The following is a 26,228-nucleotide window of genomic DNA, read 5'->3' as shown; positions in this document are numbered from 1 at the left end:
TCCCTGGTGGCTGGGATACACCGCAGCTCAGCAGTTTGCAGCATGGATTCACCTAACAAAATAGAGGTCCTTGGTTCTCTGTATAGGACAACTGGCAGCTCGGTTAGGGCTTGAGGACACCAGTGAGGCCCTCTGCAAATTTGCCCCAAGATTGTGCTCTTTCCTGGTATCAGAAGGCAGCAGAAGACTGGGCAGGGGTCTGTCCATTCTCAGGAGCCACCTCACAGCCCTGGCTTGGTCTGCCAATGTCAGTGCCAGTGGTCTCACAGGAGCCCCTTAAGGGTGCATCGGGAAGGGGTCATGGCTGGAGGAGATGGGGGAATAACAACGTGAATTCTGTCATTAATTAGGTGCCTCCATCCTTGTTAGGTATGTTGAATTACTGAGTTGCTAAAGGATTGGTTGGACCAATTAAATTCTTAGTGATGTCTCTAGATGCATATGTGCACAAAAGCACACTCTAATGTAGTCAATGTAATGATGAATATATGTCTTGTTTCCCTTAGCCTGTATTTTGATATCAAGAGAACAGATTTGTTCAGGAGAAATTTTCAGCTTAGCACCAGAATACCCTTGCAGTCCCCATTCCTGTCATTCATGAGAGCTTGAGATCCACAAGGGAAGAAGTATTGCCAATAATTACAATCCATGGTTTTAAAACTGATTTAGTCAATAGTGAATAATATTAATAGTCCTGGTGAATGATGTGGTAAGAAATCAATTTTCAACAGAAATGATTAAAGGCAGCTTTTCAATGTTTATTTGAGAACTTCTCAACTCTCAAGAAATTTTGGGTGCAAAGATTTTTTAGACTTCACATTGGCAGTATTTATATCTAAGCTGGCAGCCTTTAAACCCGTATCGAAACAGAAGCTTGATTATCTAAGTGGAGGTACCTTAGCTATATTCTAACTCTGCATGGAAAATGAGTTTCACATTCACTAGTCCTTTCTGACTCACTACATGTTCAATTCCATAGGAAGAAAAACTTAATGTCTATGCCACGGGAGATGTACACCACACTTGCACTGCCTGGATCATTTGGAAACTGAAATTTTGAGGTGTACTGAAGCATGCCTTCTCAGGTCAGTCTAAGCACATATGAAGTAGACCTGTCTAACAAAATAGGTAATTGACAGTTTCAGCACATACTGTTGGGAGATACTCTCTCCTTCTAACTACCTTTAGAATACATGTTTCTTCAATTAATTACTCAAATCATTTGCTTTTCCTGAATGATCCTAAGTACTTTTCTCAGGCTACATCTGTACTCTGCCCAGTCCAAGGAGAAATGCCTGCCCACAGATGCAATGACACAGCATGGCTCACAACCTCATTTTTCATTGCTTACTGTTATGGTGGCTGCCATCCATGTCCACTCTGTGTATTCTTACATCTTTTCTGGACTTCATGAGGCAGATTTATTGTTGAACTAAAAGGAATTCTTTTATGTTGCTCTAGTTCCAGATTATTACCCCTAGTATCATTATATTTATTAAAAAAAAAAAAAAAAAAAAAAAAAAAAAGCATTTTTAAGTAGTATGATATATATTCTGTGCCTTAGAATGTGGTACATGTGGTATGAGAGAGTTTTGAGGCCATAAGGACTGCCCAGACAGTATCAGAACCGTAAGAGCAGGGAGCTATACGTCATACAAAGACATCCATGCTACCCGCAGGAAGCAGTAGCTGGAACAAAATATTGCCAGAACTGTAATCAGATTGTGTCTCATAAGAAACTTTTTCATTAGTTCTAGAAGAAAACTTCAAAAAAATGTGTATTCAGGATTATAATCAGCATGCCAGCTGCTGGGATGATGCAGAAAGATAAATGATCTGAAAATGTCAGTGCAATTTAAAATATATACCTTATTGTCCCAAGCTATCAAACTGAAAGAAAATAGAAAATAAAAAATAAAAAATAATGCCTGTTGGAGTCCTGAGCATCAAAACAGCAATCATTAAACATACGTTAAAAAAAAATCAAGGCAGAAGATTTTGTAGGTACAGATACCAGTGAAAGCATGATGAAAAGAAATCAGATATATTCAGATGATAATCATATTTTACAAATATGAAAAAATTGAGTAAATCTGAGGATTCATTTTTATTAACATATAACGTATTTCTTACATGCCTTAGTAGAGGGTATATCTGAAAACACTGAAATAATTTAGTGAAGATTAAACATAGCTTTCAAAGGAAATTACAGATAATTTTGTTTAAAAATACCAACATATTAAGGCACTAATTAGTGTTATTCTGTAGTGCTAGTACATGAAAATAATTGTAACTATACACTTATTAAGAGAAAGTTTCTAAATGTATTTTAAAAGTGATTTGATTTATAGTTAATATACATACTTGCCACATAATTTTCAATTGAAGTTTCTTAGAGATCTTCAGCTTAAAACTGTGTGGAATGAAAAAGTTTTAAAGAAGAGTTTGTAAATCTTCTGTAAATCTGGTTAAACTTGTTGATGGAATTCTGATTTTACTTTCTACTTGCATTTTGACACAATAGGGAAGAGAGGCAAATAAGCAGTGATTTGCCACTTTTTTTGGAAAAAATTCCACTCATGTTTTAAATATAAATCATAAATCTGATCCATCTTAAGTTGCTTATTTTTCCTATGCTGTGAAGTTTCTACTTTCTATTAATCTCTGGATATATTTGCACATGAACAGAAGTAAAGAGAAGAGGAACTAACATTAAATATATTAATGGAGTACTGAGGATGTGGGATATGATAAGCTCTTCTGCAGAAAATTACAGAAACAGTGGTTTTGCGAGATTTCATGATGCAGACTGCTAATATAAGATAGATGTTCTGCATTTGAACTACACTAATTTGTCTGCCTCCAAAGAAAGAAAGTCAACATTAGGCACCATATTGAAGTAAATAAATTCATTTAGTGAAAAAGCACAGTTGGTCTTAAAAAAAAATTATCTAGATTTTTCAAGACTGCAATCTTGATCCTCCAAAGTTTTCTTTTTACCGTGTGTTTTATTAACACTGTAGTCATGGAAACTTCAAGCACCTGTAATTGTTCCCCACAACCACGTTCAATAGTCTGGAAATAGCACATCATGATCTTTAACGTCTTATCTGCTCTGAATTTAATCAGCATTCTTCATGGCTTATGTCCCCCTCCTTTGTTCTGTAGCCCATGATCTTTGAAACCAGTGTACAGAGCAACAGCTGCTGCAGGCTTCTTTGCAGCAGGCCCTTGCCAGTATTAACCTACAATCCCACAGCGTGTAAACTCCGAAGTGCAAGGTTGCAGATTTCTTGCCTTTTTCTCCATTCATTACCTGTAATTTAGGAGCCACAAAGAGCAATTCCCTCTCTCTCTTTTCTGGTCTTTTGAAATTCCAAATATTTACGGAATTTTAGAAAGGATATATAGTATGCTGACTGTCAAAGAGTACTATAAAATGCAGCTTTATTGTGAAAGTAACGAAGGATCTTCATGATTAGCTTAACCAATAAGGAAGAGAAGAAAAAGGTATCTGTATGGGAACTGATGAGTCACGGCCTGAACCTCTGATTGATCACCTGAGGTGAGCCCTGAGTCAGGCAGAGGAGCACAGGTGAAGGCAATTCACCTGTGCTGCCGGAAGGGGTGGAGCCAGGCTCCAGCCCTCCTAGACCTATTTAAGAGCTACCAGTGGGGAAGGATCTTGTCTGGAGATCCTTCCTTCTGGTGTTTTGTGGTGAGCCCAGCATAATGGTAAGCCTTCCATTTATTTTCTGTTGTTATCATAGTCCACTTTGCCTAACTCTCTTGTTTATTTTGTGATTGTAACATTTTGATATCCATTGATTATACAGTATCAGATCTACTCAGGGTATTTCCTTTCTTCTGGAAATCCAGATTGTATGAGTAGAGTCTTAAACATTTAGTGAAAGATGAAGATTGGCAGACAATTCTATCAGGAATACAAGAAAAAAATATGGAAAGTACATGAAGACTCATAGGCCATACTAATTGGGGTGATGAACCCTTTATAAGATAAAGCTGCCTATTAAACTGGGATTGTTAGAGGGAATTTTATTCCAGGATAGGCAGCACTACTTTGATTTTTGGCTGAGTAATGAAGGAAGGAATGGCGTTCATGCACATCAAGAACCACTGGCATCCCAATGGCTATCTCTGTACCTTTACCATCCTGCAGAGATAGCTTATAAGAGATATTCAGGGCTAGCACTCAGAATTTTCTCCCTTTGTGAGGGAGGGAGAACTAGTCCCTTTGCTTCCAACGTCCAGGATCTCAATAAATGAATTTAGAGGATTATCCGTGCCAGAAAGCTTTTATATTTGTCCCCTCAAACATGCTACTTTCCAGCTTTTCTACAATTCCCTAGCCTAGTTTGACACGTAAGCACTGTCTTGTATCACAAGTCGCATACTATTCTCAGCTTCCTGCATGGATATTTTTCTTAAGAGAAAATATGCTGTTAAGGTTATATGAAGAACAAATAGCAAAATAAGTATTATTTTTTAAGACTGTATCATCTCACAACAGGAAAACCTTTCTTAAGTTCATAAAAGTTAATAAAATATTAGACAAGGCACATAAATTTCATTTAAAATAAATAGTGAATCTATTAATATGTAGAAAATATCTGTAGACTAATCTGTCAAAGGCATAGATTTTTTTGGAGAAGCTACCAGTTTTTTACCAAGCTGATCACCAACCTGTGTATTAAATAACAGAACATGAGCACACAAACAGAAAAGAGCACACAAAGAGTAATGGGGGTACATGAGTAACAGGGTCAACATTTTTCCAGTGCACATATCTGCTGCAATCAATGTAAAAATAGTCACACTGCTATGACTCTCATTGTGTGTTTCATGCAGGTAGCGTCAAGCCCAAATGGATATGAATGTCAGCTTCTGATTTCACTCATTTTGGCATCAGTCCAATTTAGATGTACTGATTTTTATGGATTTTTTACAAATTCAGATGAACAAAATTATAAGAGCTAGAAAATCACATGATGATTAAGAGTACTCTGGTCATTGCTAAAGATTTTTATTGTAGTTACCTTCCTTTTCAAAAGCTAGAATTCATCATTTATTAAGCTTAAAACAATATTTTACATTGAACTGCTCTGAGTTTTAGAGCATGGCTGAGACAGAGACTGGGTGAAGGCAAACTTGCTCTTACTCTAAAATATAATTAGGAAATGTCATGAAATCTAAAAATAGTACAAAAACATGTACTATACAGGATTTGCAAACTTCTTGTTAAGTCAATATGCTTTGAGACTGGTGAGAAATAAATTATGTATTTCCCCAAAGTATTCTTTACCCTTTTTCACAGAGCTTCATGTATAGCTGGACATAGATGGGACTGGTTTAAGCAAGCTATGCAGGAGTGAGTCATAGGTTTGAACTGATCAAAAGCTGCTTCTCGAGAGAATGATGCAATATCTCACAAATTACCATCCCTAGAGAAAACATGGTCCAACTACTTAGCATCTGCAACTCATGTCCTTGCAACCCACCAGTTCAGTTTCCTGGAGATAAAAATCCATGATTGCTTTATCACAGTATTTCAGAAAACTTTCAGTAACAATATAAATAGACACATGAGAAGCAGTTTTGTAAAGAAATTTAGATGTACACTGTCTTGTTAGTAAGGCTGTTTCTTAGTCCTCATTTCAGCCCATTTGTTCATACCAATAGCTCAAAGGTCTTTGCAAATTGCCTTTTACAAAGCAAAAATGCACTCTTCCTAAACGAAAAGGGAAGCAGATCACAGTCAGCCTCCCACAAAGTCAGGTTCAATAGGAGACAGTTACAAGCTAGTGGAACATAATTATGTTACTCCCTTGAAAGGGGGAGTCTATCAAAAAATCAAGATAATAGTCATGCAGAGAACACGTCTAGCTGACTATGATTGTATACAGTCATTATCCTTCAAAAATGCATCTATATACACAAAGCTAGTTCAATCCCTTAAGCCTACATAAGTTTTTTTTTCACCCGGAGAGCCTAGCCTCAGCAGTTACCCCACCATAAATAAAGGTTGCCTTTAAAAGCTTGCAGTTAGGGGTGAAAATAAAGTAGGAAGGAGTGCAGCATTATCATGGAAGTAAATAGTACAGCTGTGTTATATCAACTATTAATATAGAATTTTGTTAAGCACTATCACAGAGCAGCTTGAGCCTGCTCAGGGAAAAAGCTTTTAGAGTGCAGGTTATAGAAGGCAAGAAGATAGGTTATGTGTAGATGGCAGGCTCTTAAGATAAGCTAGGAAGGGAATAAGTACGTGGACAAATATCTGAGGTTACAGAAATAGGAGTGATATCTTCACCAGCAGGAGACTGTTCATTTTAACTCTGGCAGTCAGATTTGCTGGACAAAAAGTCAATGCTGCTGGACAGAATCCACCATCAATAAAAAGAAGTATGTCATAAGTTTATTTTCAGGGCTTTTATTTAACCTGTCTAACCCAAGAGATTCTGAGTATGCTCTGTTTAAGACAACTATAGTCTATTGACTTATGTCTATTTTTCTTCTGAATTTTAGCCTGAGAGATTGGCAACTTTTGCTTTGTTTCCTAAAATGGCTGGGAACATTTCCTAAGATCTCTCACTCATAACAATCTGTGTACTAAGGTATGGTTAAAGAAAGTGTGGTATTTTTGCAGTTCTGAAATTGTCATTCACTACCACTGCACAGAATGTCTGTGTTTTCAAATTTTAAGGAGCAATATAGAGACCTGACTGGGCTTCAAAATTAGAGAAATTGTCCTGCTGGTCATGCCCCTCATATACTCTGACAGTAGAAGTAGTAAATGCTAATAAGGAACACAAAAGCCTTTCTACTTTCTGGAATCCATTCTCTTAAGACTCCCCAGCACTCACATAAGTTGATTGAGAAATAATAGATATCTAGCTGTCTGTTTCCTTTAGTATCTTTCTATAGACATACTCTATATATACTTGACTAGCCCGTTCTAAAGGTTAGGTTTGGGTTAATCAACCAACCAAAAAAAATCTGAATTTATACTTTCCATTCCTTCATGATCTTATAAGCTCTAGTCATACAGCCTCTTATACTCTACAAACAGAAGAACTGTATCCATCAATACTTGGACTATAGTTCAATACTTGGACTATATGCTAGCTGCAATGCCTCAATAATTTATAGTTGAAAAGCATTAATTTTCTACATACCCAGCAGATTAAGTTGTGGAAGGCTTAGAACATTCTGAAATGTTCTTGCTCGATTTTGGAACCATTTCAGTTATATTTCAGTCCGTGGCAATTCTTGTTTCATGTAATATATGATAGAATTGTGAACTCACTATCTTCTGAATTTGCTTTATTGTTTCTGGGAAAACAGTGTTAATAATGTCGGCAATGAAAGATCTCCTCTGTAAACAGAAAGAAATTGTCTTCTAAACACATACTTTGAACCTTTTCTACAGTAGATAAGCCAGCAATTATCTGTATTTATTGAGTACTTCATTTAAGCAGCATATACAGGAGAAAAATATGACTGGGAAGATCAGGATGCAACAATTTTTCCGATATAGAAGCAGGGAAATTGCAGTGGATATATTGAAGCTATCTGAATAAATAACCTGTGCCCTTGACTCTAGGAGGGAAGCAAACATTAATGTCAGAATAATGGCCACAGAATAAAGGCCACATTGCCAAGGAGGGGGAAAAGCACCTATCGTTTTTGAGGAGAACATCCCACCTGCTCAAAGCAGATCTAAGAAGCACAGTACTGTGTGCTCAAGGAAGCTGCACTCCGCAACTGCATAGATAATCAGCTGTTTTTACAATAGTATGATTTCAAGTTCTGAACATTAAGCAAGGCAGAACTTTATAATGGGAGATGTGACACAGTAGGAACAATATATCATAATGCTGTTTGGTATTTTAAGATGGGATGTATTTAACTGATTCCTGCATTTAACATCTGAATCCTGCCTGTGCACAGCAAGTCTTTATATTACCAAGTGAAAAGATTTTGACAAGTTCTGTCTTGGCAGTAATATCATAGAATGATCACCAAATGATGCAACTTGACTTATACTTGGTATTATATTAATTCTGACCTAGATATCCTACAGAGCATTTGAAGGATACAATGAACCAAGATTTAAAAAATGATTGCATTCCAGGTTGTTACATTCATATGGGATCAAAGGCTAACCCTGCCTTTGGCTGATCAGAATAAAACCAAGATACAAATGTCAAAAGTCTTTAGAGAATAACACTATGTCTTTCATATTTGCACAAATTCTAACTTGTGTATTCCACTATTTAAGCCATGCTTCTTTTTAAGTATCTCTTCTTGATAACAAAAAGCCTATGGTAAAACTTTCACGTATAAATGAATCCCACTAATGAGTAGACTGTCTGACTTGACAGGATGAGACATATACTGCACAGGATCTGTTTCCCACATGGTAAATTTTGTCATGTAGTCTGGCTCTAAGCAGTTACATTATTTTTTCATGTAACTGAAGTGAAATAAAAATGATAAGAAAAGCTGTCAACTATGAAAACATATCAAAGTAAAGAATTAAGTACACAATTATGACTTGTTTTTTCATGTGGCATAATTTTACTTGAACAACGAGGAAGGAGTGTGTCTGATGATTTATTTCATACTCTGAAAATACTTAGTGCACTTGCTCAGTAAGATCCAGAAGTTTCTCTCTTCTTTTTTTTTTTTTAATGTCTTCCATGAAACCCCCATCAGAAAAAAATGCAACCATAAAAATGTGTAGAAAGTCTTGGGAAGATCACAGCAATTAAAACTATTTTTAAATTGATTGTATTCTCAATGGTGGTTCCCATGCTAAGAGTAGTAACTAATATCCATTCCTCTCTAGCTAAAAATGATATGTTGATGTGAGGAAAAGCACAGTGAAGTGAGCTCAGGAGCTGCATGACTTGAATGGCATAAGATTATAAAATTCAGCGTTCCATATGTATAAAATGTTTGAATATTCATGCAGAGACAATTTTACTTTCATCACTAATTCCCTCTTCCATATGTGATGTACCCACAGCAAGGCTGTGATCGTACTCAAATTATCTCAAACTAATGCTGTATAGCCTAAGCATAAGGAATAGATTATTTGTATATGTTGAAATCAGGGTATGCTTAAACATTAATGTCAGACACATTATCTCTCATACTATACCTGCTTTTATTTCTTCCATGTATCCAGTAAAATTTTATTAAGCATCTCCAACCATTTTATAAATAGATCATAAACCACATTTATAAAATGATTTATAGAGTATCTTCCACAAATTAATTGCTCCATGCTAATCAACTTTATTCTTATTTTAGTGCTATATTTGCAGTCATTTCTGCAGAAGATGTGTGTTGTTTGTTTTTGTTTTTTTTTTTTTTTTTTGTGGGGGTGGGGGGGCAAGCAGAATAAAGCTTTTAATAACATTAATGCCAGTATTCAGGTGTACGGAGAAAATCGTTTATTGACAAAATAATTTTGCTTCTTCTCTACATTTGCCATACTAAGGATTCTGGGTGGAAAAGAAAACTGAAATAATTCGGCCACTGGTTTTCAAATGAATTTGCAGGACTTGTAGAGAAGGAATAGTGTTTCATCAAGACAAGAACACATTCCTCAGAAATGCCAACAAAAATATTATGATATTACCTAATGGAGACAATCCTCTACCTTGTCTGACCCCACTAGATCGTAACAAAGCTTTTAAATACTTTAGCATCTCTGAGACTGATCATAATCCAGTCCATGAAAAGAGGTCACTGTGCAGTTTCCAGAAATTAGTAACTCCCATACATAGCAGTTGCAGTCAAGAAGAGGTAGTGTTGTTCTTCAACTGAAAACAACCATTTGGGGTAGACATAAGAATGAGGACTGTGAATGTGATTTCTGCTGAATGAATGGTACGGATGGCTTCCAATTCTTGTTTCTTTCATCTTTGTTTTGCTTTTCCCTGCATTAGGGAGAGGGTGGTTATTATTAAACCTTATGTGATGTTCTGTCAATGGCTAAGAAAAGCAAAAAAAGGGGCCTGTCTGCATTTTGTATCTTGAGATGGATCTCTTCTTTACTACCCTTGCTATAAGACATCCAATAACATAATAATTTCTTGAGGCACTGTTCTGTTTTAATGATCAAGGCAGTAATGCCAAATCTTCAGGTTTTGTGCCTGGAAAGAACAAATGGAATTAAGATTCAGAGAGAAATTTGGAAACCATAGGCTGAAGTATTCCTCTACAATTTCTTTCCCCTGCTCTCAACTACAGTTACCATTTACATCTGTGCAGAATGAGTATGAAGTGTAATGGCCCTGATTATACACTTGGTGATTCTAGCAAAATTGCTAGAAATAGAGAGATATGTTAGTCCTACTGAGCAATTTGAGAAAAGGCTTATGAAAACTGGTGTGCAGCTGCCTGGTCCAGTGAGTATGAGCCAGCCATCTTTCTTTTCTTTGAATGATACTAAAGAGTTTAGACCTTTCCTAGAGAATATATTCAATGGTGTAGGTCATTCTTCATTTTAAGTGAAATACCAAGAAAGATATAGTACTTTCTGTCATCCTAGGAACCTGATCTCTATGCCTTTTCAAAGGTCTAATTAGCCTTACCTTCCTTTCTAAATGAATAACATTTTGTTATTTATAGTCAGAATCTGTAAAAAATATACACTCCGTTATCATTCATGTTTTAATAGCATGTTCAGGCTTTGCTGGCTGCTATTTGCCAGGTGAATTCCAACATAACCACTGGTGCAGTCCTTAGCCTTGCATGCGTTCAGTAAATCCACAAAATAAGGTATAGCTAGGCTTTATTGTACTTTTACATCATGCATAATGATCTGATGCCTTCATTTTTTTTCTAGAGGAGCACATAGTCAGTGTAGAATGTAGGTGTTTGCAATGGTTGCTTTGAAAAAGCGCAGGCAATGCCAAAGCCAATCAAAATTTCCCAGCACCACTCAATCAATTCTTTTCTGGGAATAAGCTTTCAGTTAAAAAAAAAAAAAAAAGAAAAGGAAAAAATAAAAATAAGAAAAAATGAAAAGGACATCTTCATTATTTCTTTCCCTTTGATGAAATTTTAAGCAACATTGCACTGCGTGACATGTTACTCCAAGGAATTTGTCTTCAACTTTACAACAAGCCACATTCTGCAGTGCTGCTCAACTTTGCTTTTTTTTTTTCCTTCATGCTAATTCAAATCTGAAAGGACATTTCACAATTTCACACCAGTGAGGAGAAGAGGTAGGTTGTATTTTCTTTTTTTTTGGGGGGGTGGGGGGAAGGTCGTTTGTTTGTTTGTTTTACTCCTCTGATGAGAGAATTTTAAACATACTACACAGCAATGGGAAGAATGACCATGTATAATATTGATGTTATACTAAGCCTTAGGAGGATCACTGGTTTTGAAAGCAATGAAGATTGATCAATACAGCAGCAGGTAAAAGGAGTTAATCCTCCTGCTACTGAGTTACAGATTTTCCCCCAACTTGTTATTTTGTGTTCACGTACAAGTCTTTAGTCCCTACAGTACTGCAAATGCTTATAAACCTATAATAAACAAATCAGCATATTTTAAAAGTTACTTTAAAAGTTTAAAATATCCCTCATTATTTGGAAACTTTAAGCATAATTCCAATTTCAAATAATCAAAGTAATTATCACAGTACCTTACAAAAGACTCACTGTTTTGTCTTTTCTATAGCAGAAGACTAGACTGCATATTTAAATTTAAAAACTTGTACTTGGAAAATATTATTTTGACAGCATTCCAGTGTTACATCAGGTCATCTAGTGAATTTAGCTTGAAATTGGAACAAAAATAGTAATTTGCATTGCAGTAAGTTTGATTTAAACTATTTTCATTAAGACAAATATGAAGACAGTACAATTCAAAGCAATCCTACTTATATCTGTCTGTCTTAGACCTTTAAACATCTTCTTACCATTACTCAATTGTTTGATTCCTCCAACCTCTTTCTTTCTCAGGTAGATTGAATATTGAATAATGCCTAGCCATACTGGAAATCATATTTTATTCTTTGACCAAACATTTACAGAAATTACACATTTATGTAACATTATTTAAATTACAACTTTCTACGTGATAGTTCAGGAAAACAACTCTATATACATGATTTACTCAGACACAGTATTAATTCACAAAATCACACAGAATTGCAGGGGTTGGAAGGGAACTGTGGAGATCACAGAACACAACTTCCCTTTCAAAACAGGTTCCCTACAGTAGATCACACAGAAAAGTGTCCAAACAGGTCTTGAGTATCTCCAGAGAAGAAGACTTCACATTCTCTCTGAGCAGCTTGTTCCAGTGCGTTGTCACTTTCATGGCAAATAAATTCATTAACTCAAGGGACTCGAGAGTGAGTTAAAAGTCTTCCCCCCTCCTCTTAATTTCCAGTTTAACTCTCACTCTCAAATGGCTATCATAAAAGCAGAATGCTATGCTTGAACAGAAATATAAAAAATACACAGCTTTACTATTATCTAACAACCTACTGCTTTAAAGCATGATAAAAAGTATGATTAAAGGTATTCTAAGTATTAGTTGATTCTACTGAAAACTGATTTCAAATGTCAAAATATTTAAAACAAATCTACATCTCAGAACAGGCTAGACTTTTTTCTGTCTGCATTTGAGTAATTAAAATATACAGCTTTTTATTCAATAGTGTCTGTTTCATATTTTTGCACTCTAGTAAAGCTATCAATTTTTGGCAGTGTAAAAACCCTACTGAATCAATAGCTCCTGTTTGCTGTGACATTATTGACTCAGCAGTCAGCTCATTGTTTGCTTGTTTTTTATACTACATGGACTTCATATGCATAATAATTTTGCTTGACAGAGTGTATTAATACAAGATGTATATTGCTCACCCTCATAATGTCCTGTGTTACCCACTTAGTGAAGACTCTAGGGAAGGGTTTTTATACCAACTGGAGGTAACTTTAACATATACTAAATAATGCAATATTGCTGCTGTATCCTCCAACATGCTTACATCTTGAATATCATTTTAAACTGGGTTGTATGTCACCTGTCCTGTTTCAAGGCCTTTAGAAAACCTTTCCTTTTATTGTTTTGTAGCTGCAATCATTACATATGTAAGTGATCTAGAATATCAAAAAGGTTTTTACATGGCATTTTATTTCATGCTTTTGTAAGTGATGATTTTTCATCATTCCCTGTAGACCAGCTCAGAATAAATACTTCAACTTTTGGACAACTTATTTACAACAAAGTAATAAAACTTATTTCTTGATTCAGAGAGTCTCCATTTAAATCCTATCTATTTAGAAATTGTCCATAAATACAATAAAGAGTAAAGATCAAAATAGCAGGCAAAACATAAGCAGCATTTATGCATTCAAACACATGAAATAATTTCCAAAAATATACAAGCATTTTACTCTCTTGCAAACACATGCGATTCTTTTAAATATTATGTGACAGGTGTCTTACTGCAAAAATACTCTTGGGCTCTGAATTTTGTCCCTCAGTGTGTCAAAACTGTAGTACCTGGGTTAAATTACAGAAAAACTTGTATGAATAAGAAGCATTCCTGTGAGGGTAACGTGTTGACTGTGTCATTTGAAGTAACTGAGGCAGAGATATTGAAGAAGGCATACTGAAATTGAAGAAGGCGACATTCTTTTTGCTTAACTCTGTTTAAAATAGTAACTTGTTTAGTTCTTTATCTTAAATAACTATCACCACCTTCCTTTAGAACCATTACATTAATAGAGCTGATCACTGCAGACTAATTGAAAGAATTTGTATTTTAACAAAAATTCATCAAGATTAGAACTACTCTATATAGAGAAAAAAGTGCGTAATTTTGTAACATACATAAAAACTGTCTTGCATCTGAAGGAGTACACATAGTTATTCTGCAAGGTTAAATTCTTGGTGCATAGGCTCCTAACATTTTGAAAACTTATTTTGGTATTTTTAATTTGACTAATCACAAAGATAAGTGAGTCAAATACAGGTGGCCCACAGGCCCCAGCCAACTGAGGCCCCAGCCAACTGTCCACAACTAGCACTGTGGTTCACAGATGCTTCAACGCTTTCCCAGTTTACATTTACACAGCATGAATGGAAAGGCATCCTATTTATCTCTTTCCATCCAAATAGAGTCTCTCCAGGAACACTATAGCAGTGCTTTGACTCCATCTTTCTTCAACAGCAGAATTACAGTCGGATAGCTTGGTCACATAACTGGATGTTAAAAACAAATTGTTTCAGGCATCTGTGCTGATGATAGAATTAAGTAAACCTGATAGAATTAAGTAAATGATTCAGAATTCTTTGGGGATGATGGAGGAGGCTGATGGAGTCTAAGTGAAGAAACTAATTTAAGAAAAGTTAAGTACAATTCTATCAGAACCTGACAGTAAACACAAATTATATAAGCAGTTTATTAAACACAAAACACTTCTCAGGGGGTTTCTTTAAGAAGCAAACACCAGTTGCTGACTCTAACACAGTGTTTAGAAAAGTTTCTTTCTAAATAACCTTCATCCTTATCAAGGAGATTGCATTTTAAATCTATTCTTTGTAGATTTCAGCTCATTAATATGAACTTAATACAGGTTTGAATAATTGTTCTTTTATGCAAAATGCAATGTTTTATGTTGACATAAGTTTAATGAGAATGACTACAGCTTGTCAAGCCCTGGACGTATCCCATGTCCCCAAGAAATGTGTAATGTGCCAAGGAAGAACATTCCAGAGTTTTACAACCATTCTACAACAATTAGTGTTGCTTTCCATAGCAATAGAGAAACTTTTGCTGCATTTGATTAACTTAGAATTAATCAGGTAAACAATGTAAAGCTGTGACTTTGTTCTCTAATTTTACTGGGAAATGAAAAATATATCACAAGAGATCATTGAGATTCTGAGAGCCATTCCAAGCATTCCTATCATAACAAAATATTTCATGAGGAACATTAAAATAGTTGCTCATATTCAAAATTAAAGGAATTTGAATATTCACACTAAACATTGAAACAGCATAGAGCTTGCTGGTAACAGAATTAGAAGTGTGTTTCTCTTAATCTTTCTTAATCCTTCTCTCCCTCTTAGATGAACCTTAAATTTGATCATCCATTTGCATACAAATACATTAAACAGCCATCTTGCCTATGAGACTGCATTGTAGTTATACACAGGTGCAATACTGATTTCCAGTCAAGAGAACTTTTAATTAGAATATATTTCTCAACAGCCATATTTTGCAATGGTTTTGTTAACAAAAAAAGTTATTAGTCCACTCTTTCCATGGAATACTCTCATTTAGTTTTGTACGATTGCTTTAAAACATCTCTATCCTTTTCCTATACTCACTCTTTTTGCAAATTCATATTTGGTTAACTTGGATTTTAAGATAAATATCAATCAATGTGAAAGAAAAGGCTACTTCTTATCTATTATACTACTAAAAAGTAATAAAATCCAAGAATAGAATTCAGATCACTGATTCTGCTGCTGAATATATAAACCTTTAATCTATTATAAACAGGTTTATGGTGTCATCATTCCTATCAGAATCACCTGACTGAATATTATTTAAAGGGAACAACAATATATAGTTAACAATAACAACATATACGTATTTCCCTACTTCAAAATACAACTTCTTCCAAAAGAACCTGCAGAACTTTTAAAATGATAACAAGTTTCCAATATTGTCAAAATACCCTTCCCACAACTCTCTTGTTATTGTGTCCTGTGTTTCATCATATTCCTTTGTTCTAGAAAGTTCTGTTATCAGATTCAAAATATGCTGCAAAGTCATTCTTAAGAAATCACATTAAAAACTAATAGAGTTCTTTCTTCCCTTGGTACTTAAAAAACAAAGCTTGAATTTTTCTGTTTTTCCAGTGTTCAAAAGCAATATATTTATTTCAGATCACGTGTAACCCATTTCCTTCTTCTAAAATATATTACTTGTTAATTAGCTTACAAAGTAAGCATATATCATTCCTTTATTGTACAGAATCATAGAATATCCTGACCTGGAAGCAACCCAAGGATTATTGAGTCCAACTGCTGGCTCCACGTAGGACCACCCAACATTCAAACCATACGTGTGAAGGCACTGCTGTAGCAGAAATGAAAATTCACATCTTGACCCAGTGATTGAGCACCTGGCGGGAAGGCCAGGCCAATGCAGGGAAGCTCAGCTGCATGCAATGTGCCTAAGAGAGTGGAAGGGGTAGAACCAGGATGCACCCCTTCCCAGGCCTCATTTAAGGATTGGCGGGGAAAGCAATAGTAATTCTGTGGAGATCTCTGCATGCTGGAGGCCTTCTGAAGGTAAGACACTCCTTTCCTGGTGGTTTTTTTTTGTTGTTTATGTTGTTGTTTTTTCTCTCCCTACCTCTGTGGCTGTTATCTTTGACTAAATCCTTGCTACAGCCTAGGATCTTACTGCTCTGCTGTTATTGTTGTGCTTTCCATTGTATTATAAGTACCCAAATACTTCTTAAACTTTAATAGCTCAGAGCTGTGCCCACTAACCTAGTCATCCTGTTTTATGTCTACTACTTTCTGGTGAAGAATATTCTCCTTATCTCTAATCCACAGGTCCATTTCATTTCCTTAGGCCCTGTTGCTGATACAGAGAGCAAAGCTCAGTGCTACCCCTCTGCTCCCTGTGAAGAGATGCAGCTGCCATGAGGCGTATCCTCAGCTCCTCTGCTCTGGGCTGAGCAAACCTGGGCCTTAGTTGTCCTCTAGGCCTTTCATCATCTTCATCACCCTCCTTTAGATGCTTCAACTGTATTCTAACAATGAACCTATATTTTGGTATAGGTTCCTATAGGTTCCTATATTTTGATATAGGTTCCTATAAGGAACCTATAAAGCCTTATGTTGCCATCACTTAAGGGTAGTGAAGGGTAGAAGAGAAACTTAATTTTAAATATGCTAAAACACTGAATAAACTGTAAGGATATCTTAACAAATAGAGGAAAAGATCTAACAGAAAATTAGATCATAAATCCTTCTTAAAGAAAATAGACAATTTCATTAGTATCTAATCTTAACCCAATCATATAGGTATGTAATTCTTTATGTCTTTCTAAAAACATGACTCAACACAATTAAATGGGATTTATATGGAAGGAAATGTACCTACGAATTTCCTTGCAGTATCTAGGTCTTAACCACAAATAGATAGGGGGAAAAAAAAAACAACAACTTTTTTCCTGTTAATTGCACAGTTATTGCTGGAGAGCATGATGGCAATACATGCTTGTAATAAAAGGTTTTCAAATAGAAATGCATCTTTCTGATATCCAATATGAGTTCAATTTTGATGTTTTCCTCTGACAAACTTAATAGTCTGACATGTGCTTAGAAGAGAAAGATATTTCATGGAAGGGAGGAAAAAGTAAATACTAATCACTATCTCCTATGTTACTGAAGACAGTTTTCAATATGCATGCCTATTCTTCTGCTGGATATATTCATGTAACATATTAGCTATTATATTTTGTAAATCCTTATTCACTGTGGTGTTAAAATGTTACTCCTGAGTTGCGCAAAGTTCTGGAAGTAACATACAACTGCTTCAAGTACTCCAGAACTGATACTAAGTTCCCAAGTTAATTCTCAGTCTGAAATGAACCTAACACACAATGAAGTACTGAGTAGATACAATTTTTGAGTATTGTATTTCACTTTTCAAAACTGCCATTTGCAATTCACATTGCATCTGGTATCTTAGACGTGATGTATGCTGACACAATAGTATCACCTTCAGTTATCCTCAAAGAGCGCTAAATACCAAACAGCAACGTTTTACCATCTGCTGTGTGAGCTCTCAAATAAGCTTGTTGAATGCCCAAGAGTGTCACACCTTCTGAAGAAAGATGAAGAGGACGCGAGAGTGGAAATACGCAGGGAAGGGCATAAAGGGCAGTGCAAGTCTTAATTTTGTAAATTGCTTTCTTCTGGCTTTATGTTAAAATAAGATGCCAAGTAAAGTTACTGGTAGAAAATATGACATGAGAAACACAAATTGAAAAGTAATTTAAACTTGAAGTAAATAGACCCAGTGGAATATGCAGTATTTTAGGTCAGACTGCAGAAAATCCTGAACATCTAAAAGGTATTCAAGGCAGTTAACAGCAATAAGTGTCTAAGGTCACCTTCCCTTTAAGCTGTGAGACTTTCTTGGCTAAAATTATGAGAGAAGTCTAGAGTATCCAGAAAAGAAATGCTGCAAAATTTGGTCTGTAGATAGTACCTTTTGAAGAAATGTGTAAAGAGTTATGAATAAGATGATATGTTGGTCATAGTGGGGGAAACTGATAAGGTTCTTTTTGAGTAAGGAACGCTTTTGGAATATACCTGAGGAAGGTGCAGTGCTTAGTAATTAATTCTAAGTAGTTCTTGGTGATAATCTTTCAGCTGAGGAGAAAATACAGGAAAAGCATGACACAAAGATTTTTGCTATCAGAAAGTTTAATCTGGTTTCATTCCTGTATCCGTTTAATTTGATTTCCTTTATGAATAAAATTAATCTGCCAGTAGTAGTGTGCAAAAAGATATGCCAAATAAATGAGTTATAAACCATTGTGTAAAATATGCGAAACTGTTATAAAAAAACAAAATATGTCTAGAGAATGTTATTTCTGCTACTAGAGCAAGGAAGGAAGGAATTCCAAGTAATTATTGGTATTTGCCATTTTGAGAAGTAGCCTTGGAGCCAATTGCCAAAATGGCTATGATAAGGTACAATCAGTTGATTTTGCCAGTTTTAAAGAGCTAGCAGGTAGCATTTTTATACCAAGTATTTTGTCACTCATCTTGCAATAGGAACGTAGCTACATATTTCAAAAAAAGTTTTGTGTAACACAATTTGAAAAAGAACCAGGTGAGCAGGAATTATACTGCAGGTAGAGATTTTCAGTTTGTGAAGATTAATCACTCACTTAGCCAAGTGACTGGCTGTGCAAGGAATTCTTTTCAATCTCTGTAGCTATCAGGGATTTTACTACTTTTCTTTGAAGCTGAGATACTTAAACACAGTCATGTCACAATAGGCAAACAACTAGTTGCTAAGGACTTGCCTGACAATCTGGACTCCTGTCTGAACCAGCACCAATTTGCTTTTCTTGCCTCACCTGTGGTATACCATGGGATAGGCTCATTTTGGAGAGGCCCCTACTTCCTCCCATCTTTCTGTCAGCCTCAGCTCCATTCTTACCTTCTCTCAGGGAGCAGACTGTCCTTACTGCCAACTTACAGGACCACGTGGTACAAATTCACAATATTTAAGAAACCTTTATCGTTAGAATCTCTTGAATAAGGCAGTACTCACATGATGGCTTTTTCCCTATATGTCAGTTTATCTTGAACTTTCTGATTATTTAGTTAGTTAGTTAGTTAAAACTCCAACTACTGTTATTTGGCTGTGTGAGGAAGAAATATATTAACTGAAATAGACCATGGTATGAGATACTTAGTCAGCAATGGGATGATTTCCAGGCCTGTTTTAGCAGGCACAATTACTGTCCTTCAAGAGTAAATCAGCAACAAAGACACATTTTCTTTTGTTTACTAGCAAAAATAAAAAATAAAAAAATAAAAAAAAAAAAACAAAAAACAGCAATAACAAAAAACCTGACCAAAGCAAAATTATCTGTTTTTAGAAAGTAAAAAAAAAAAAAAAAAAAAAAAAAAAAAAAAAAAAAAAAAAAATAGTAACTCTTAAGAAGGCATGGAAGGCATCATTTCACTGAAAGAAGAAATAAAGGCTGGGTCAGTCCTACAGTTCTTTTGCCTCCCGACAATTGTGTCATGTTCTCCTTGTCAGCATCCTTAAAAAAATCTGCATGATTTCATAAGTCTCTTAAAGAACATTCTTTATAAACTTCATATGAAGTAATGTAAGGACTCCTTTTGTAAAACACATTAAAAGGGTACTTATCGTTTCCTATGGGAAAAGTTTAAACTTGCAGATCAAAATAGTCAAAATGACTTTTCAAAGCTATTCATAGGAAGTGACAGAGTGAGTAGCATATTCAGCCTAGTTTTCCACTGCTTCTCTCTCTTCTTTTTTCCTCAATCCCAACTCAGAGTTCTTTTCACAGCCATAAGCTATGGAGCATGCCATGATCACATATTAGATAACTGCATGAATTCAGTAGTGGTCAGCTTCTAGCATCAGTTTGAAAGCTTGCTGAGGTAGTGATGCACTAAAGCTGAAAGAGAGCTGAAAATGGGAAGCCTGTGCTGGCGGGAGTTAATCTATTACTTCGAAGTGTCAAAAGTAGCAACAGGGCCATCTGCTGCTTGCAGCAGGCCTGTGGATACAGGCTGTGCCCAGATTCTTACCATGTACCCTTGGATTCTTCTTAAGGAATGGGAATAGTTTTATTTTATTACTATGAATAAATCAGTGTAGATTAAAGGAAGTGGAACATTTACTTCTGGCTGTAGTCAGAACTGGCCCTGTGCTCTCAGCAGACAAGACAAAATTGAATTTTGCTGTCAAACAAGGCAATAGGAATTAGGCAATAGGAATTTTAAGAAGAAAATGACAGTTGATAAATCTTCATGCTTTCTGCCCTCCAAAAGGACAGGTCTTTCTCTTTCGTTGGAAGTGGAAAACATCAAGGCCATTCCAAAAACAGTTTGCAGGGCTGGGAGATTAAAAACCTTTAGAATTCCCACTGCTCCCAAATAGGAAATGCTGCTGTGATCAGAGTACTGGCAGCATTGCTGTGGTACTCCAAACTCTTTGCAAAATAAAGTCATTTTTTAGGTACGCATCAGGGCTGAGTGCACTAGAAGCAGAGCAGGACTGCCTGTTAGTGAAGGCATTTTCTTACCCTTAGCAACCTACCTGCCACAGGCAGATGCATATTTTAACTATGCCTACTGTCAAAAGTAGACAAAAAAAAGCAAAATCAAAAGCAAAAGTAGAGCTCCTGATAGCTAATCAGTGAGTGCCTTCCTGTGCCTATAATGGCTGTATTGACAGTGATTGACGCTTGCCTTAAAAGTCGTGAAAGGATTGGAGACTTAGCACAGTGAAGATTTGTTTAAAGAAATGGTTGTGAGTTTACGAATGCATTGAAGTCATGCAGCAGTGGGGAAAAAAAAGATTTGCTGATAGAGTTCTCCCTCTGCAAGTCTGCACATGATACCAAATTGTAAGGGTGATCTGGAGGGCTGGACTTCTGTGCAGTAAAGGGATCTTAAAAGAAGAAATGGTCTGAAAGAAACTTGATAGCGCGGAAAAAGTGTATATGTTAAGTTGCACAGTTTGGATGGAAAAATCTAACAGAACATTACAGGATGGATACAAATTGAACAGAAAAGAAGTTTGAGGGAGAGTTGGAAGTATTGGTAGTTAGCCAATTAGGTAGGAGCCAGAAATGTCCGCTTGCATCAAGAAAGGCTAGCAGCACCCTGGATCTGCTGGCTGCAGATCCAGAGAAATCATTCCTTCCCTTTCTGCGGCACTTGCCGCCAAATCTGGATAACTGTGTTCAGCTTTGTTCTCCCTTACCATGCAAAGTACGTTGACTTATCAAACAGATGCAGCAAAGTTTTACCATGGTAATGAGAGAGCCAAAGTAAATGACAGGAAGAGATGCCAACAGAGATGAGTTTGTTTGGGTTTAAGAATACAGCTCTACCTAAGGTGGAGGTATCACAGATGCCTTTAACAAGCAATGGAAAGCTATAGGAAAAAAAACACAGCCAGGCTGTTGGAAGATGAGAAGCAATGGATACAATTTTTAACATGAGAAAGGTCTGAATAGGTATTAGGAAATCTATTTTCATTATGAGTGTGGTTAAAATAGCTGCCTGGAAACCTTGTAAAATGTCCATCTGTGAATATAGTCAAAGGTTGACAGGATAAAGACTTAATTTTCATGATTTAAATTCTGCCACTCATTTTTGGGGGGGGAGGGAGGGCAAGGAGAGGAAGGATTTGGGACAAAACGATCTCAAAAGGTTTCTTCAAACATAAGTTGTTCTGTAATTTGGTGATTCAATAGTTGTAACAAAAAAAAAGTGTAATAGGTATAGAAATGTAATTAAATCTGCATTTTTATATGTCTGGATGAAGAAAAAATGGCTTGCCAGCAGCTAAACTGCAAAATTCTAATATTGCTTTGTTTTTATTCAAGAGCTCAAGTAGAAATTTGATGTTTTTTTTCTTACTGTACTTTAAATATATATATGTATATCATAAATGCTATTGGCTGATTATCACCTGAAATGGAAAAAAAAAAAAAAAAAACGAAAAACAAACAAAAAAACCCAAGAAGAATAACAAAATCTCCAGACCTTACAAAAACAACAAACAAAAAGAGAGTAGAAAGGCTATTACAGGCAGTAAACACTGAGAGAATGTGAGCTACTAACAGACGTCTCGGTTTGTTTTGTGGAACTGGTTTGTCGTGATTGTATTGCTTGAATAGGACAATTTGTGTGAGTATAAGGAGTAGAATTTTAGAATAATTACATTCTACACATACAGGGAGCAGAGAGAGTTTGAAATAAGGATAAAATGAACTGTTCTCTCTGTGTAAGTTAATGTTATGCAAAAGTGACTAAATGTATGAAAAGACATCTAAACAAATGCTTTTTAAATCTAACTTTACAAGTGTTTTGAAAACAACAGAGGAATTTTTTACCATCTGCTTTACCTGTGTAAATCTGCTAAGTTGATACACTTGCATTTTGTAAGAAGGCAATGACAAGACATAATCTGTCAAGAACAGTTCATATTAGATATGTGTTAGACAACTGTTAATCAAGTTAACAATCACATATTTAGGAAGTTCTTGATTTGTTTGAAGAAATACAGATTGATCTTCAGTATAATGCAGCAGTAAAAATAGGGTCAAGAAAGAAATGCAGGGTAAACAGACTTCATGAGTTGTTCACGAACAGCAGAGATCAACATAGAATCATAGAATCACCAAAGTTGGAAATGACCTACAAGATCATCCAGTCCAACTGTCCACCTGTCACCAATAGCTCTCTAAACCATGTCCCTCAGCACAACATCTAAAAGTTCCTTGAATGCTTCCAGGGTTGGTAACTCCACCACCTTTCTGGGCAGACCATTCTAGTGCCTGACCACAATGTTTTTACTAGGGAAAATGTTACCAAAAAAAATTTAATGCATCTTGTGAAGTTCTCTGCAGACCTGTCTAATCCTTATTTTGACTAGATTATGTATCTCCTCCAGTAGAGAATTAAAAATTCAGTGTTAAAATGGTTTCTATATATTTAGATATCCTAAGTAAAATACAACTGAGATTATTACCAGTCAGAATGTTGCAGAAAGAGAAAGATCATGTTATTGTCTTCATAGAGGGTCAAAACAAAGTGAAGGAACATTTGAAATAAAAGGCAAAGAGGTTCAGGCAGGCAGTGAATTGCATGCTGTTAAGAGGAGTGTTAAAGAAGAGTTGCGCTTTTTTTTTTTTTTATCCAACTTAAACATGAACCAAAAAAAGTAATTTTCAGTGTTAGTTAGAAAAGCCTATTTTTGAAGATGATAAAGGCAAAGCTTGGAGCCACGTATTATATTTTCACAGCTTTTCTCTGCTGAATATAAATCATGTTTAATAGCTTTATTTCACACGTATTCCAGTTGACTTAGGGACATGGCCTGCAAACAAATTGGCAGCACTGGCTTTGTAACCTTGCATTTCATGCTCTTCTTAGCCACTAGGATTCATTTTAATCATTTCACCTCATTGTCCTAGAGAAATATTATCAGACACGGAAAAGATTGCTGGCAAGGCTCTAATTTTCAGATCAATATTCATCACAGTGTGTAGAAGGCTTAGACCAAATTCACTAGAAAACTTTCAGCACTTCAGATTAACCTTGCAATGAGTTATTACACACAGAGCAGGGTTATTATTAACTTCCTTAACTGAAAGTTTTGAAAAGGGAAAATATATTTGTGAGGTAGACTTACTGATTGGTTAACTTAATTTAAGGAACTCGTTGAATATGAAGGGCCACTTATATGGTCTAAGTATTGCCCCAAGTATTGCTTACAATATTAGATTCTGCTTTTACATTTCTGAATTTACACTCTCTATAATGCTAGACATTTTGAAAATGATATCTCTATGGAAATTAAAAAATCTGAACATTGGAATTACTGATTAATTTGAAGAAAATTGAAGTCTTACTACTGAAGGAGTGTATACCATTTTGAAATACATTCTGGTGAAATAATTTCACCTGTTAGATATTGTAAACTTCGTATTTAGTATTTATATTGAGAAAAATGTTATCTAGTTGAGAAGGCGGTATGTTTTATTTAAGAAAATATTGTGCTGTCTCTGGCCTATTAGCTACCTACCAAGTTTCTTAATCTAACCTCACAGCTTTAAAGACCTAAAGAGTACATTCACAAATTAATGAAAAAATAAATTAATTAATAAACAAAATCCTGAATTTAATTCAAGCTTAAAAAACAGTTGTTTTCTTTTAATTCACTGAGAAATGAAGCTCTGTTTATTCAGTCATATGGAGAAAACTATTGATTTACAGTTTTGTGCTTCCTTCTGATTTTAACATGAATAGAAGTTACAGAAGTTGAGTAAGTATTAAACATAAGAAAACTCAAAGGAAATCTTATAGAAACAGATTTTGTTTTAAGCAGAACAGTTTTCTGTCATACTCATTCCATTATGTATTTTACTCGTGTTTCATATGGAAGATAATGGTTGCTAGCTATTAAGTCATCTCTTGGGTTCTTCTTAGTTGGTGACAAGGAACTGATTTTTGGCTGAAGTATTTTATAGCACATACAATTTGACACTTGTTATGGTCTGATCTTTGATACTTGAAGTCCTGTCTTTTACTTCCTTCCCTGTAAACATTGTAAGGGTTGCCGTCCTTGCTGCATTTTCCATATCATACAGCTACATCTAATAAGGAGTCACACATGCAGTGTTATTGCTATCTGTTACAAGGGTGGTTTTCTAAGTTACCTATCCTGTGGTTACCTATCCTATGTATTGCAAAAATACCCACCTCTCTGTTGACTGGTTTTTTGGTTGTCCATCATAGCCTGTTTCTAAATACATGCCATTTTTTTCTCTATTGTTTTCTTTCTAGTACTGACACAGTTGTGCATTGCCATTCCATACATTCATCATACCAACGTTTTCATCTATCTCTATAGTATATCTCTATCAAAGGTGTTTGCTTTCTCTACAGTCTTTCCAACAAACACAGGTGTGAATGGTATAAATGATAGCACAAAAAGCATAATGGTCAAAGATATTTAAATGAGATTTATTTAATATATTGACACAAGCTTGCTCTACATAGAAAATTTTGAGTGCAATTCAGTGCATTGCATTTTAGCCAGGGACATGTCTTAACTGATCAACACATGATAATACTTACATTCTTCTGAATGTTATGATTATCAAATGGTGTCTAAAACAGATCCACTCCATAGTTTTATGGATCCTCTTAAAGTCATAGACATGTAGGACTGGAGAAGACTATGAATCTTCTGCTACCTTATGTCTAAAGTTTCTCCTAACCAAATCCATAACTGGTATTTTGTATTGACACACCTATACTTTGTATTGTTAGCACAATTCCATTTCAAAGTTGAAGACAGAATAAAAAGGGACAAGGGACAGAACTGTGGTTTTATTAAGTAACACAAAAAGTAGTCCCATGCTTGTGTGAAGTGTTAGGCCTCAGTATTCAACTCTTCAGGATGGAGTCTCACATTCTACTATATCTGATATTTGTAATTATCCACATCTACTGGTTCTAGGTTTCCTTCCTCTTTCCCCCCGCTATCTAAGGACACCAGGCTATGGCAATCAACCTAACTAAGAGAATACTAGTGTCTTTTTTCCTGGGAAGTGAATTTTACTTAAGACACTATCATTTTTCATTAACAGAACCTGTTGACTTATTAGATTTATTTCTGTCTTTTTATTTTGCAAAGACTATGGATTGTTAATTCTGCTTTGTGAGACTGCTGACTACCAACTGTTATCATCAGTCATAACAGTACTAACAATATATGCTACAACAGGGTTAGATCACTGTTTATATCAATTATTGTATAGCCATAAAATAAGTGTTCAATTTTGTCCAGTGGCACTGGATTGGTAAATTCGATAATGTGAGGTGAGGAAACATTTTAGACT

At 35.5% G+C, this 26,228-nt stretch overlaps 1 long non-coding RNA gene across 1 annotated transcript; it reads left to right on the top strand.

Annotated features, from left to right (window-relative positions):
• The first annotated feature begins 981 nt into the window (after positions 1-981).
• On the top strand, positions 982-17,478 carry LOC125690899 (uncharacterized). The gene is made up of 4 exons (XR_007375825.1): positions 982-1,085; positions 11,230-11,264; positions 16,046-16,365; positions 16,655-17,478. It is a non-coding gene; the product is annotated as an uncharacterized LOC125690899 (long non-coding RNA).
• The last annotated feature ends 8,750 nt before the right edge of the window (positions 17,479-26,228 follow it).

The sequence above is a fragment of the Lagopus muta genome, chromosome 3, assembly GCF_023343835.1.
Source record: "Lagopus muta isolate bLagMut1 chromosome 3, bLagMut1 primary, whole genome shotgun sequence".
Taxonomy (NCBI): Eukaryota; Metazoa; Chordata; class Aves; order Galliformes; family Phasianidae; genus Lagopus; species Lagopus muta.
Note: the sequence above shows the minus strand (reverse complement) of the source record. Positions and strands in the feature narration are given on the sequence as shown.